We start from the raw sequence: 16,476 nt of genomic DNA, 5'->3' as shown, positions 1-16,476 counted from the left end.
AAATAGAGATTTTTTTTCCCCTGTGCTGGTTCTAGGACTCAAAATTAGGGCCTGGGTGCTGTTCCTTAGCTTTTTCACCAGGGTTTGAGCCACATCTCTGTTTCTGTCTTTTTGGTAGTTAATTGAAGATAAGAATCTCATGGACATTCATGCCAGGGCTGCCTTTAACTGCCATCCTCAGATCTCATCCTCCTGAGTAGCCAGGATAACAGGTGTGAGCCACTGGTACCTGGCCAAGAGAATATTCTTAACTAAAGGTAAGTATGTACAATAGCTCTTAAAAAAAAAAAAAGCAGTAGCAGGCTGGGTGGTGACACAGTGGTAGAGTGTTTTGATTTGGGTTGGGTTCCTAGTCTTGAAAAAAGTAAAATGTGTGTGTGTGTGTGTGTGTGTGTGTGTGTGTGTGTGTGTGTGTGTGTGTGTGTGTGTGTGTGTGTGTGTGTGTGTGTGTGTGACTGACTATGTGAAACTAACTGAAACATAGAAAGTGAATGGAAATGTTCTTAACATAGATGCTGTTATGGAATCAGATCTCTCTAAAGTTTTCTTTTTTTTTTTGGGTCCAGTCATGGGGCCTGAACTCTGGGCCTGGGCGCTGTCCCTCAGCTCATCAGCTCAAGGCTAGCGCTCTATCACTTGAGCCACAGCACCACTTCTGGCTTTTTTCTTTTTGCTTATGTGGTGCTGAGGAATCGAACCCAGGGCCTCTGGCATGCAAGGTATGCGCTCTACCACTGAGCCACCTTCCCCACCCGTGATCTCTCTAAAGTTTATTCATCCAATGACCTTAGTGTCCTTTTCCTTAAATAAACTCATTCTCTTTGTTTTGTTCACATTTATATGATATGATTATGTGATTAGTGTTACCCTCTGATCACAAATTTATAAAATTAGTAATTTTCTTACTCCATTATATTAGTAACAAAGCCAGGTAAAAGGAGTCAAGCTTCAGGGCTGTGGAGATGCAATGTATGTAATACAAGTAGCTACTAACTATTAAATAATTTAGTAGATCAGAATTTCTGCATAAATAGTTCAAGATCAATTGAGTATTATTTGGATAATAAATACCTCTTTTGTGATAAATTTCTTTCACTGAAAATTTTATTTTGATCAAAATTAAATCAGTATTATAAGCCAGGTGTTGATGGCTTATGCCTGTAATCCTAGCTACTCAGGAGGATGAGATATCAGGATCACATTTCAAAGCTAGCCCAAGCAAAAAAAGTCCATGAGACTCTTATCTCTAATTAACCACTAGAAAATTGGAAATGGCTCTGTGACTCAAGTAGTAGAATGCTGCCCTTGACCTGAAGAGCTCAGGGACAGTACTTAAGCCCAGAGTTCAAGCCCCACAAACAACAACAACAACCCCCCAAAAAAACAATATTGTTTTCCTACATGTATAAGTGGTTGAATAAGAATGGAATAGGGCTGGGAATGTGGCTTAGTGGTAGAGTGTTTGCTTAGCATGCATAAAGCCCTGAGTTCGATTCCTCAGTACCACATACACAGACCAAGCCAGAAGTGGTGCTGTGGATCAAGTGGTAGAGTGCTAGCCTTGAGCACAGAGAGGCTCAGGGACAGACCTTCAGTCCCTGATTTCAAGCCACAGGACTGGAATAAAGAGAGAAAAATTTAGATTTCTGCGTAACAGAGAAAGCTAATCTGATAATAAAATATACCAAGGATAACTTATGACAAAACCAGGTGTATTAAGTCTTGATTACTGAACAAAAAATGACCTACAGTTAAATCTTATGTTCTATTTTATGCTTGTTGGTTTAACAGTTTGTTTGGTGTTTGTCTGGAGAACAAAGTGATTATTGCATGGGACTTCTATACAAGGATTTATGAGTTTCTAAATTTTGTAACATTAAAATTAAAACTCAAAAGCAACATTTTCAGGGTTCAGATTCAGAGCAAGTTAGTAGGTTAACATTTAATAACATTAAAAGTTGAAATAATTCTTGGCTTGTATTTTTCTAAAGACAAATCAAGTCCACTGGAAACTTGGGGAGTGATCTGGTAATATCAGAAACTAGTGCGTGCCAAGAAAATATTTCCTTCATTCTTTTAATGCCACAAATTTTGTGAGATATGAACTATATGCTGTACATTACTTAGGGGACTGGGTACAGCTTTTACAAACATACATAAGTGTGAGTATATGTAAGCAGTAGTTAGCATAATACACCCTTGAAATAAGCAGAAGAATTCACCCATATACTTTCTAGAAACTCAAATATGCAAATATTTTATATTATGTAACTTAGCCTAAAAAATAGAGTAAATTACAAGTAAACTTAGTTGTCTTCCTGTATAACAATGAATTTTAAAAGGCAAGCAGTTTCTAGACTGGTAAATAAAGAACTTAGAAATTGTCATTCTATCCTCATAATAAATAAGAGAGAAAACCAAAGTCAACACTCCTTTTAGGTTTGTCAGAGATGTGATTCACTGAGAAAACTATTGTCACCTCAAGTTAAACAAAGATTTTTTTTTTTCTTCCGGTCATGGGGCTTGAACTCCAGGCCTGGGCGCTGTCCCTCAGCTCTTCAGCTCAAGGCAAGCGCTCTAACACTTGAGCCTCAGCTCCACTTCCAGTTTTCTGGTGGTTTATTGGAGATAAGAGTCTCAGGGACTTTCCTGCTTGGACTGGCTTTGAACCGCCATCCTCAGATCTCATCCTCCTGAATAACTAGGATTACAGGCATGGGCCACCAGCACCCCACCTAGACAAAGATTTTTAAGTGCCAAAGCCTATATGGGAACCAGTGTTTGGTAGGAAAATCTGAACTATAATTGATGAATTGCTAGAGACTCATAATGGACAAGCCTAAGAACCATAGGGGTATCCCACACTTTAGTGAATTGCCCTGTTCTAGTGTAAGAGACAAATCCCCCTTATATTTCCAGTTGTAAAGAGAGCATTTCTGAAATACACCAGAACTCTGTGTGTGTGTGTGTGTGTGTGTGTGTGTGTGTGTGTGTGTGTGTGTGTGTGTGTGTGTGTGTGTGTGTGTGTGTGTGTGTGTGTGTGTGTGTGTGTGTGTGTGTGTGTGTGTGTGTGTGTGTGTGTGTGTGTGTTGGTTTTAGGACTTCCAGCTCTTTCTGTGGTGCTGAGGACAATCCCAGGGCCTCATGCATTCCAGGCAAGCGCTCTACCACTGAGCCACCTTCCCAGCCCATGCAAGCCATTTTTATCTGTAACACTTGCTGTCCAACTCGAATATATTTTCTTCTCTGTGACCCATCCTTCACCAGTAGAGTAGCAGAAGTGGTTGTATCCAATATTCTTCCAAGAATTATTGGTTAGCTAATCTAGATGGCTTTATGGAAGCAAAAATTCTAGAATCGGCAGATGAGAATTAGGAAATCTCTATTGTTTAAATGAGCACTTCGGATGTATAGAATGAAGTGGCTTCTGAATGCAAATTTGGGCAAACCACAAAGCAGCAATGAGAATGAGGAGTATCGGTTTCTGGAATGACCTTCTGTTCCTCACTATACCAAAAGAAAATCTTAGCTGGGCGCTGGTGGCTCATGCCTGTAATCCTAGCTACCCAGGAAGCTGAGATCTGAGGATGGCGGTTCCAAGCCAGCCCAGGCAGGAAAGTCCATGAGACTCTTATCTCCAATAAACCACCAGAAAACCGGAAGTAGCGCTGTGACTTAAGTGGTAGAGCGCTTGCCTTGAGCTGAAGAGCTGAGGGACAGCGCCCAGGCCCAGAGTTCAGGCCCCACAACCGATGGAAAAGCAAAAAAGGAAAAGAAAATCTTAAATAAAGACCTGGCCAACCTTGGTGTTGTAAATTCCTGGTTCTAGGCATGATGAGAGGAGCATCTATAAGTATCCTGAAAGGAACTCTTGCGTTTTTAAACCTACAACGATCATCTGAAAGAGTCTGATCCTCCAAGTTATTATAGAATTAAAAACGAAGATGAACCCTTCTTTTCCAGTTTTCCAAGTTTCTGTTCAGCATGAATTTTGTATTTTCAATTGCTTTTTTTTGTATTTATTGGGATAATCATTTTTCCTTTCTTAGTCTCTTATTACAGTGCATCAAAATGATGTCTCTTTTTTTAAAATATTGTTATTGTAGAGGTGACATATTGAGAGGTTACAAGTTACATGAATCAGGTAATGAGTACCATTCTTTTTTAACCTTGTCTCCTCTTCCCTTGCTCTCTCCCAGTTTTTACCTCTCATCCCCATGCACAAGATGTACAATTTATTTTCCATATAGTGTCTAGTGAGTCCCACTGTTGTATTTATTCACCCTTTGTTGCACATTTTCTGTTCCCCCTTACCCTAACAAACAAGAAAAAAAAGGAAAACAAATACAGCAACAACAGCAACTTAAAAAAAATCTCTTGTTTCCTTTTCTTGGAATTCATTTCATACAATATTTTATATGATCATATGCACATAGCTATTGAACCTTTGTGATCCACTCCTATGTATATCCTCCTTCGGCTTCAATGTGTGAATGTTGATTGACATCTTTATACTAGCCAACAATTTTATTTTTTCTAAAAACAATATAAAAAATCAATTTTAGAAAGGAAAATGTATTTAAAATGGTGTTTTATAAAGATTTGAAATCTCATATACCTGTCAACAAATGTTTTATTAACACGTTATATTTAATAATTATATTTACAAAGGAACTGTGTCCCTGACATTTTTCTTCCCTCAGGGATGACACTCTACCATTTGAGCCACAGCTCTACTTCTGGCTTTTTGGTGGTTAATAGAGATAAGAATCTGGGGCAGGGAATGTGGCTTGGTGGTGGAGGGCTTGCCTAGCAAGTATGAGGCCCTAATTTCTGTTCCTTGGTACCACATAAACAATAAATAAAACTAATAAAATATGGGGAAAAATAACCATTAATATTTTTAAACAAAGGAATCTCATGAACTTTCCTGTCAGGCTGCTTTTGAACCTTCCTCTGATTGCCTCCTGAATAGCTAGGATTATAGTTGTGAGCCATCAGCATTTGGCTTTAAACTTAGACATGAGCCACCAGTATCTGGCTTTAAGACTTTAAAAAAAATTCTCAAATACAAATCTGTTAAATTGGGATGAGCACTTAAAAGGTTATTTTATGCCCAGAGTCCTATTTGAGACAATTTGCATTATAGCTAAACTTATTAGTCTCAAGATCCAGTCAAGATTATGAGGTTGTACTTTAACCATGCCTTTGAAACAAATTCATATGAAATAAGTTTCCACAGTTATTTCAGAATGAATTGTTTTCCTTTAATTCCCTTAGTAAGGAGTAAGAAATAACAAATGATTCTAATTTCTCCCTTCAATAGTCAAATTTACTTACAAGGGTTCCCAAGATGGTCAGTTTTATGTTTCAACTGTTCTGGTGGTCTCAACAAGTCTTTTAAAATCTTTTTTATAAAATGAACTTTCTGTTCCTCTGATTGGATGATCAAACTATATGCTGGGACGTTTTTAGGAATAACTACCTTGGGGCTTTTCCATTGTTTTCCAACTCTGGGATCTGGTCACACTGGGTAAATAATGCTCCATCTCAGCTTATTTCTCCTGTGGCACTTGAAGATGCATTTATCTACCTTTTGTCATTCTCTGATATCTGACAACCTGGAGCTGGCACATTTTTGATTGCTGCTATTCTGTTTCAGGGCTATACCCCTGCACAACTTAACCTTCTTGGGAGGTAGATAGATATTCCTTTATATTGAGTTGAGACCACTGAATAATTGTGCTAATGTATGGAGACATGACACTTCTTGAAGACCAGTGGGCAGTGAGGCAATTTGCTCTGCCTCCTGCATCAGATGACCATAATTCTGATCCTTCTCTTTTCCACAGAGAAAATACCAATTTGTTCCATCTTCTTGTTCTTCTTCATTCACCAGGACCCAGCATCTATGCCAATTCTTACCTATGTCTTAATGAGCAATTTTGGAGTATTAATTTAATTTTATATTCCTGAGATAAATCTCATTTGGTTTTGTTGTATTATCATTTTTATATAGCATTATGTTTGATTTGCCAAAATTACACATATGTTTGTGAAATGTATTGGTTTGCAGTTTTACTATAATATCATTATTTGATTCTGTCCTCAGAGAATGAGTTGGAATGTTTGCTCTTCATCCATTTTTTTCAAAGTTTTGTGGAATTGGTATTGTTCCTTGCTTCAGTGTTTGAAATACTTTATCAAGGAATGAATAAATCCCTATAGGATTTAATGTTTTCATTTTGGAGGAGTTTTTAAGTATAAGTCCAAGTTTTTAATAACTTATATACATTATTAAAATTACTTATTATAAGTTATTCATTCCAATTATTTCTTTTCCAGTTAAAAGTTTCTAGTTATTCATTCTTAGCTATTTTTCATTCTATTTCTTTTCCAGCTTTAGAAATTTATGTCTTTAAAGAAGTTTGCCCATTTTATGCCTCTCACCCAAAACAATCTGAAATATGTTTCATCTTAATTTAATATAATGAACCACTTCTTCTGATTAATATCAATATAGCATATTTATTGTCCTTTAACTTATAACCTATCTGTTTAGCATAGTTGAGTTTTGCTTTTGTTTATTTAATCTTTTAATATGTGGATTTTAAATGATAGAGTTTAAGCTGTTTTTATTTAATGTAATTATTGCCATTTGTGTTTAATGCTCTATTTTTTTCTGACCTTTGTTTCAATTTTTTGTTTGTAACATTTATGTAATTTTTATTCCATTTTAGTTTCTTGCTTAGATTCTTTATAAGCAAGTTATAATTCTTTATAACTTATAATAAGAAGTTCTAACATATAGCAGTCTCATTTTCATTTCCCAGCCTTTCTCTATTTGTTCTATTTACTTGTACATTTTTCACAAACACTACATTATGATTACATTGATTGTTTCTCTAAGGAGTCAATTATCAACCATGCTTGTTGGTACACACCTGTAATCCCAGCACTTGAGGGGCTGAGGCTAGAAATTCTCAAATTCAAGGCTTTCCTGGGCTACATAGGCCCTATCTGCAAGGAAAAACAAATCTAGTATCTTTAAAAGACATTTACATTAAAAAATATATTTTCCTACCTGGCTACTATATTTTGGTGGTCTCCATTTTTATACATATTTCAAGTTTCTACTTGGCATTATTATTACTTTGCTCAAAAGACTGTTTCTTGTAGTGAAGTCAGCTTTCTTTGTGTCTGAAAAAAGTATTTTCTGTGTGTGCACGTGTGCGTGCATATGCATGTGTGGTACCTGACTTAGGGGTTAAACTCAGGGCCTGAGCAATGTCCCTGAGCATTTTTAGCTGAAAGACACTGGAGCCAGAGGGCCACTTCTGGCCTTTTGACAGTTAGTTGGAGATAAAGAGTCTCATAGCCTTTCCTGCCCCATCTTGCTTTGAACCTCAGTAGTGAAATCTCTGCCTGGGATTGCAGTAGCTGATATTACAAACCTGAGCTACTGACACCCAGCTTTAACCTTTGTTTTTGAGGGATATTTTCACTGGATAAACAATTCTAGGTTGACTGCTAAGATCAGACTTTATCTCAATTCTGGTTTTTTTTGGTATCTTACATTAAAAAATTTATTGTTATAAAGGTTATATACAAAGAGATAACAATTAAATTACTGATGTAATAAATACATTTCCTTTCATACCATGTTAAACCTTCCCTCACTTTCTCCCAGTCTCTCCCTCCTATCTCTCCCCGTGAGTTGTATAGTTCACTTTCACCATTGTCAAGTGAGCTCCTATGCTGCATTTTTTTTACCTTTTCACACAGGTTTGTTCCCGCCCAACTGAAAAAGATAGACACACTAATAAACCACACAGAAAGAAAAGGAAGCAAAAACAACATTTCTATACATGTATTATTTTATGTAAATATAAAGAGGCACAAAGACATTGCACCTACGCCTAAGAATGTTCTCTTTTGTCTCACTGTGTGTGTGTGTGTGTGTGTGTGTGTGTGTGTGTCTGTGTCTAGAATCCCGTGTAAGTTATCATATCCCATTGTATTTTAGGTCTAACTCCTACATATGAGAGAAAACATGAGCTGTTTGTCTCTCTGAGCTTGGCTTACCTCACTTAACATGATTTTTTTTTCTAGGTCTGTCCATTTCCCTGAAAAGAACACAATAATGCCTGTGTAAAATTCCATTGTATATTGGCACCACATGTTTTAGATTCACTCATCTATTGAAGGCATCTGGGTTATTTTCACAATTTGGCTATTGTGACTAGTGCAGCAATGAACATGAATGTACAAGTGTCTTTATGGTATACTGGCTTGTGATATTCTGGGATAGGTTGTAGGAAAGATCTGTTTTGTTTTTTGAGGAATCTCCAGACTGCTGCCCAGAGTGGTTGTAGTAGTTTACATTCCCACCAACAGGAAAATAGGGTCCCTTTTTCTCTACATCCACACCAACATTTGCTGTTGTTAGAATTCATAATGTTGACCATTCTAAATGGTATGAGATGATATCTCATGGTTGTTTTGACTTGAATTTCCCTGATGTCCAGGGATAATGAGCATTTCCTCATGTGCTTCTTTGCCATTCTTACCTCTTCTTCTGAGAAGTTGCTCCTTAGCTCCTTTGCTTGTTTAGTGATTGATTTATTAGCTTTGGGAGGGGTTCGTTTCTTGAGTTCCTTGTATTTTATGTCAGTTATTATGGAAGTACAAATAATGTTTCCTCTAATCCTTTGATGTGATTCTTCCCAGTCCCCGGTCTGTTGGTAATTTTCTTACATGCATAGTCTGATCAGTCATTACCTGATCACTCATGTGATCTTCTCTTCAGATCGCTAGAGTCTAATAAGAGTTCTCTATAGAGTTCTCCATAAATAAGAAGTCATGGGTTATGTCAACACAAAAGTGCAGAGCCAAAGCGAAGAAAGAAAACAATGAATCTAGAGAATTTAGCCCTCTAAATGTGAGAAAGGAGTGATTTGCACATGAAGTTATATGGAGAATATATGTTGGAGATCAAGTTAGAGAGAACTGGCTAGGGAAGATTTCCTTAGGTTCCCCAGGCTTGTCCTATCAAAGAATGGAGAGCTTTCCCAGCACTTGCCTTGATGGTAGCAATTCTTACTGGGAGGAGGTTCTATTCCAACTCTGTTAAATTAGCCAAACCTGGCTATGACCCCAGATATTTGCCTGTCCTTATCTGTTTATTATAATTATTATATACATGCCTCCCTGTTTCCAAATTTGCACCCATTCATTCCATAGTCCATCTGGCTTCCCATTCTAGCTCCATTTCCAACTTATAGTTCTGCTCTTGTCCTTTGTACTAGACTTGGATGTCTTGTTTTCTATTTCCAACTCTTGGCTTGCAAAAAAAAAACCCCAAAACCATACAAATGAGAATTTGTACTTCAAAACATTTTATGTTATTCTTCTTTAAGGACCTTACCCCCATTTCTGGTCATGGATTACTGCCTCAACCAAACCAGTGGACCTTACAAGAGAGAATCACACCAGTGGTTATTCACATGGTTTCACACTAAAGCTCTCCTAACTAGTTGTAGTGCCAGGAGTAGGTATAATAATGTCAAAGTCCAGATTACCCTCTATTGTGTATTTTGGCTCCTTCTTTTTGGCAGTTGGAGTGAATTAAAAGGGCACTGGGTTCTAACTAGTGTCCTAGGGACATGTGCACAAAGAACATTTCAATGTATTTGAGATGTATGGAGGGTAAATCTGAATGTGGAAGCCTTCCATTTTGTGCATCAAGGAACTTGATAATGTATACACTAGAAATTGGTAATGGTGGCACATACTATTGTGAGAGTAGTCAGAGTCTGCTGTCTATTGTCTCCCTTTTTATTGAAGGCCATCAGGTTAAACTTTTCCTTTATTTAACATGCACTTGCTATGTCCCCTTATCTGTTATACATGTATTTTGTACACACTACAACTTGATCAGGCATGGTCTTTACTGTTACAATGTTTGAGTCATGTTAGCTTCAAGGAGATAAAAAAAAGACTTGTTTAAGAAAGCTATAGTTAATATCTTGCCACATTAGAAACAGGTAAGTGCTAGTCATAGAGGGCTATTATAAAGATTTCTGTCTTTATTTTTTTTAAAGGTGGAATGCACTGAGGTTTATTAAGCAGAAGAGTACTATGATTTGTTTTCAAAGGATTATCCTATTTCATTTTACAGAAGAGGTCAAAAGGATAAATAAAGACCAGTAATCATCTGATTTTACAGGAAAGATTCTTTGCAGGTGTAGACCACTAGCTTAATAGGTGAAGTAGTTAGGAGAAGTTGGAATTAAGATGAATTTTGTAATATGAGTTGATAAGGCTTACTGATGAATTAGAAATATATGATAATACTTTCCTCAAGTATTTGACATTTCATCTACTTGATCACTTCTGGAAAATTCTGGAAGATGACCTCATCTCTTACTAGGAAAATGAAAGCCATCTGATAAGTACTTCCTTCTTTACCTGTCAATACTCATATGCTTAAAAGGAGCTTAGGGGAGTGGTGTCTTCAGATGAAAGATGCTCAGAGCAGTTTCAAGGATATAGGGGAATGTTTAGACAAGTACAGGGAATAAGAGGGTACTGATCTGCAGGAAGGAATTGAAAGAGAATGATAATAGGAAGGTAGAGCTTAGATGACCATATAATTTGTCATACAAAGGAAGCAGTGAAAGACATAGGAAATTTCTTTGCAGGATGCAGACAATGAGTGCGTGTATAGGGGTTGAGTTAATGAGTGGATTTACTGGGGTAGTTAGGCTTAAACAAATGACAGCCTGCATGAGAGATTTAGATAATGCCACACATGGAAATTGAAGGCCCATCTGCTGCAAGGCCTGGGTAATGATAGATGATGGGGCTGGGAAGATGGCTTAGTAGTAGAGTGCTTGCCTAGCATGCTTGAAGCCTTGGGTTCGAATCTGTAGTACTACATAAATGGAAAAAGCTGGAAGTGATGCTGTGGCCCAAGTGGTAGAGCACTAGCTCTGAGCACCAAGGCTCAGGGACAGAACCCAGGCCCTGAGTTTAAACCCCAGGACCGGCAAAGGAAAAAAAAAAGAAGAAGAAAGAAAACTTAAGAACTTTATATAAGACAATGTTTGTAATTCCTTTAGGTTGTTTTTGCCTCTTTCCCAGAAATTGACCTGTGGAAAAAGTGGTTAAGTATCAGGCATAAAGAAAAGCAGTGAAAATGAAATCTACATTTTTGTTAATCAGGTCTATTTCTCTGTTGGCAGATGAGTGAAAGTCATATGGCTTATTTGTTATGTAGCTACTAGTGCTTCTTTCTCTTCTCTCTCCCTCCCTTCTCTTCCTCCTCTCTCCACTTAACTCAAGGCCTTACACCTCTTCCTCAACTACTTTAGCTAAGTCACCAGTCCTTTTGAATTATAATTATTAATTTACATATGTAACAATCCTTAAATCACTCAAATGAAATTATTGCCAGGCATCCTAGGATCAGACATGCCAGACATGCAAGGTTGTTTGATAAGCCTTGTGGTGTTGGGGTGTAGGAATAAGGACTCCAGCTTGAAAGGGACGTGGCAAGGCAAAGTTTACTTCCACGGAAGGCTATGAAGAATCTGGCAGACTGCAAGCACAAGGAGGAGGCAGGTGATCATCCCTTTTTATCCCTAACTCTGAAGGTCCTGCCCCTCTACTCCAATTGGTTGAGCTCAGGCTCACAATCTGCAAAAGGATGTGGCTTAATGAACAGGAACTGGATGCACCTAAATTTAGTGACCTGGTAACCAGAGTCTTAAGGGTAGCAGGATAAAGACGTAACTATAAATCAACCAGGGCCATGCTACCTGGCCAAAGCAAGAGCTGTTCAGAAAAACAACTCTCACAAGATTGACAGAAAGGAAAGGAAGCACTTTGATAGAAAAAAAAACAAACAAATAAGAAAAACAGCTTTTCTCACAGGGTTTTGAATGGATCTCAGCATCCAGCCAGGTAAGTCTTCTGATAGAAACTGAGCCAATTTGTGAGGGCTTAATTTTGAGTGGAGCAACACTTGAATTCTTCACATAATTCTGGTGGTCCTTCAAATGTTACCCGTCTCAAGTGTTTTCCTATTAGTGCTCCATAATGAAGGTTTTCACTTTCACCTCCTTCTTTGAAAAAAAGACTTGCAGGCATTAATAACCTTGCCCGTCAATAAATTTAAAGATTCCTTTTGCCTTACATGTACTGCTGTATAGATGATGTGGAATTTGACTCCCCAGAAGTATATGACAAATTATCTGAAATGTGCTCTCTTACCATTGTACTAGATCATGGGAGAGTTCTAAGTTATCTCAAGTTAATATATCCAGGATTTAGAGACAATGTTTATAGTGAACACATTCAATTTCATATCCTGTAATCAATCATTTACTATAGACAACTTTGTTTAGAACTAAGTGCACTGTCAAAGTCCACCTTGATATGAAGCATGGTCATGACAAGGATTCTTCCATAGAATGCATGACAGCTTCTCTTTATCATGAGCAAAAGACATGGATAGAATAGTGTAAATAATGTTGAAGTGAAGAAATCAGGATCATGTGTAGACTAGTGACATTTGGCTTCTCTAATTTATTCACCTGGAGAAGAAGGTGATTTGGAGATTCTAAAAAATCATTAATACTTATCTGATGGACAAGTCACAATTTTCAGGGAGAGACAAGTAACCAAATACTTGAGACTGTAAGTGCAACAGTAGTAACAGGGAAGCTTGTGCTGAGATCTGTGGAAACTTCTGGAAGGTTATTATCTTCATATAGTTACTGCCTCCAAGGGTGTTATTTGTTTGGATCTGGAATACTCCTCAAAAATCTCAGGTGTAAGAGCTTGCTCCCCACCTGTTAGTGCTTTGGGGAAGTGGTAAGACCTTCAGGAATGTCTTAGGCAAAGAGAGTAGGTCACTCTGGAGGCTTGCCTTTGACAGATACATTTTGTTTCCTTCCCACCTTCTCTGTCCTCCATGTTGGCAAGCTCCTTGGCTCAACCACAAGTTACACATATTAATATTCTGCCTTACCATGTACAGGACCAAAACACCAGAATCAAGTAGCCATGAACTGAGTTCTCTGAAACCAGGAGCCAAAATAAATCCCTCCTTCACATGTGTATCTCAGTCATTTGGTGCAGTGACAAAAGATTGACTGATACAGTGAATCCATACAGTGAATCCATAGTCAAGGACCTAGTGGAAGGAGGAAGGTCTAGGATTATCATTGGCCGGTAAGGTTATTGGCTGGGATGATGCTAACATTCTGTACTGTTTGTCACCGTGTCTGATCACATTGACTTTTACTTCACTTTTGCCCTCCAAATTTTGTGCAGTTCTTCTTTTGCCATCTCCAACCTGGTACCACAGAGTGAGAGAACTATGAGGAATTTAGCTTCCAGCATTATCTAAATTTGTACAACATAACCCAATACAGGCATTCAACTCAAAAGTTCTCAAAGATACATTTGTTAGGGTTTCTTCAAAAGTAAAGACAGTACAGTAGTGCTAAGGTGACAAAACCCAGGCAGCCTTAATAATCTAAATCTTTGATGTATCGGAATTATGGGGAATTTATAGACCACCTGCATGTGACAGTGCCAACAGAGAACCAACAAATATTTAAATTTTCTCACGTATATCTGGAAGGGCATTTCCCTGATAAATGTTTTAAGAAAATGGATTTGATCTTTTTGTTCTCTTTGAGTTGGTTTAATGCGTGGAAGATGGATGGTATCATACTGCAGCTTTTCAGTTGCAGTAGTCCATGGTAGAATTTAAGAGTTTGTCCTAGTAAAGGAGCGATGCAGGTTAAGAGATAACTGCAAACCGATGTAATTCTAAAAACATAATAAACTTCTAAGAATAGAGTACATTCCTTTCTTAAAAATCTTGAGTCACAGTTACAAAATAGATCATGGAGCTAACTGATGATTCACAGTAAATATTTTCTTGTTTTAAATAGACTAAGAGGCTAAATTTTCTAAATAGTTTTGGGGTCAGTACTGGGATTTGCTTGGCCTACTTGGTCAGCTGGTGCTTTACTACTTGAGCCATACCTCCAAGTCAACTTTATGTTAGTTATTTTTAGAGATAGAATCCTGAAGTCTCTCTTCTATCTAGGTTAGCTTCAAACCACTGTCTTTCAGCTCTCAGCCTCCTAAGTAGCCAGGATTATATTTATGAGACACCTCACTTGGCTTAAATATTCTTTATAGGTGCCTTAAGAGTGGAAAAATCAGATAAAGTAGAGCCATAACACAGCAGAATGCTAGACCAAGGTGTTGAGAGGCTAAGCACTCCGTGAGTCTACAACTGTAGTTAGTTATACTAGCTCTGTAATAGCAGATACATGTCTAATTTATGTGCTTGGATATATTCCCTCACATGGTATAAAGTAACTGGACACAACAGCTCACACCTGTAATCCTAAGTATTTGGGAGGCTAAAAATGGGAGGATCATGTTATGGGCCCAGCTTGGACATAAATGTGCACAATACTTCACCTCCACAGAGCAAAGCTAGACATGGTGGCATGTGCCAGTAGTTTTCATCTATGTTCTAGGGTGGAAGGATAGACCCTATTCTAAAAATGACCACGTGAGAAACAGGGCTGGAGACATGGCTTAGTGATATTACTCTAGGCTAGCAAGGGCAAGGCCCTGAGATCAAAACTTCAGTATTGACAGAAAAAAAAAGGTTCTCATTAATTTGGAACTCTTTCTCTTCTTCGTCTTCCTTTTTTTTTTTTAAACTATCTTTTCCCACTTGTCTATATATGTTGAAAAATGCATTTTTTTCCTGCAAAGAAGATCATGCTTACTAGGAGATATGAATAGATGGTTATAGGTAAAGTTTGATAAGCGTTGTGATGAACTTGGCTGGTTTTTTTTTTTTTGATATCTAAGCTATCTCACCCCAGCAAGGTGTACACTGTGATAATCACTTCATTTCCTCCTCATTGAAGGACTTTGTAATGATCTGTTGATGGGCATATGCGCTAATCACATTTATCTGCCAGCATATTTAGAGATTGCTTATTTGCATGTGAAGAACCATACCCAATGGCTAATTGAAGGAAAACATTCTAGTTCTAAAGCTTCCAGGGAGGCTAGCTGGGGGATATTTCATGATGTGCTTGGCCTCTCTCTCCCCAATGTTGGATTCTTTCCCTCTCCTGAGTGTCAACTTCATGGGTATTCCTTAATCCCATGAAACACCTAAGCTCCATGTCTCAATCTACTTCTTCAGAAATCTTTCATCTATACTTTATGAGAGTCTTTCTTGGTGTTATACTTGAAAAATGTAGATGATTAATTCTCTTTCCCATTTTTCTTGTCTCAGGTACTAGCCATATGGAGAAATTATGGGTTTATAGGAGTATTGTCAGAGTAAAATAGAAGTATTATTAGCTTGAGCAATAAAGTGTTTTTACACAAAAATGTGATATTTATGTGGTCTTTGAAGGAGAATAGAACATGTCATGACTGTAAGGCTCATGAGCTATTTCTATTCTCAATCCACTTTCTTCTGCAGCCATATACTTTGCAATCCAGATATGGTCAGATGACATTCTTCTTAAAATCCTCAAGTTGCTCTTGATTGAGATCCTACTCTGCTTTTCTGGCTGTGTCTTTCATTCCTCAGCTCTACTGAATTTATTTCAGCTTCTCTGAATACCACAGCAAAAGATTCCTGTGCCTTTCCATGTATACTTCTTTTTGCCTTGACCCAGCCTTTCTCTTACCAAAGGTGATTACTACTTGTTTTTTTCTGCTCAATGTTAATGCCTCTTCTCCAGGGAAATCTTTTGTGACAATATAGTTACCTTATTAGCCCCCATATAATACCCTGTACTTCCTCTCGCATGGCAGTTACTGCTGTCTTGTTTTTGTTAAATCATCAGCTTTCTAATAACATCATCTAATGTTTTTTGAGGGTTAACTATATGCCAAGAAGGTTCTATGTACTTAGTAGGTTATTATTTCCTTTGCTCTTTTCAATAAGCATATAGTACTATACTTTCCCTTTTTAACAGATAAAGAGACAGAAACAAATGGAAGTGTTCTCTCACAGCAAGTGGTCAACCATATTTTAACATAATTTGCTTGATTCTGGGGCCTGTGCTATCACTCCAATGTGATATTTGTCACAAAGTAAACATTCAACAAATTTTAACTGAATGAATAAAGTCCAACTGGGATAGGAAAAGAACACTTGAGTTTATTGAGAATAGAGTAACAAAATTAGGCCTGGAGATAGAGACACTAGGATTCTTAGAAGTTTAGGTTGGAGATGGTTAGGAGTAGGAACTCATTTTTGAAAATACTTCTAAAAGATTAGATTGATGACAGTTTGCACAATTCTTGATCAGTACTTTCTATATCAACCTTCAACTTGAAGTTAGTTGATGTATATGTCAGTATATTTTCTGCTGCCAATAACACAATGCCATAGACCAGACAAGTCAT

General features: G+C 37.5%; 1 long non-coding RNA gene across 1 annotated transcript in view; it reads left to right on the top strand.

Moving 5' to 3' along the window:
* LOC138820726 (uncharacterized) overlaps positions 1–16,476 on the top strand; it is an 80,756-nt gene that overhangs the window by 9,427 nt on the left and 54,853 nt on the right. Inside the window, exon 2 of the long non-coding RNA XR_011369967.1 lies at positions 119–257. This is a non-coding gene — a long non-coding RNA (uncharacterized lncRNA). The remainder of the gene's footprint in view (positions 1–118; positions 258–16,476) is intronic.

This window comes from Dipodomys merriami, unplaced genomic scaffold, assembly GCF_024711535.1.
Source record: "Dipodomys merriami isolate MVZ:Mamm:240054 unplaced genomic scaffold, mDipMer1.0.p SCAF_9, whole genome shotgun sequence".
NCBI classification, from domain to species: domain Eukaryota; kingdom Metazoa; phylum Chordata; class Mammalia; order Rodentia; family Heteromyidae; genus Dipodomys; species Dipodomys merriami.
Note: the sequence above shows the minus strand (reverse complement) of the source record. Positions and strands in the feature narration are given on the sequence as shown.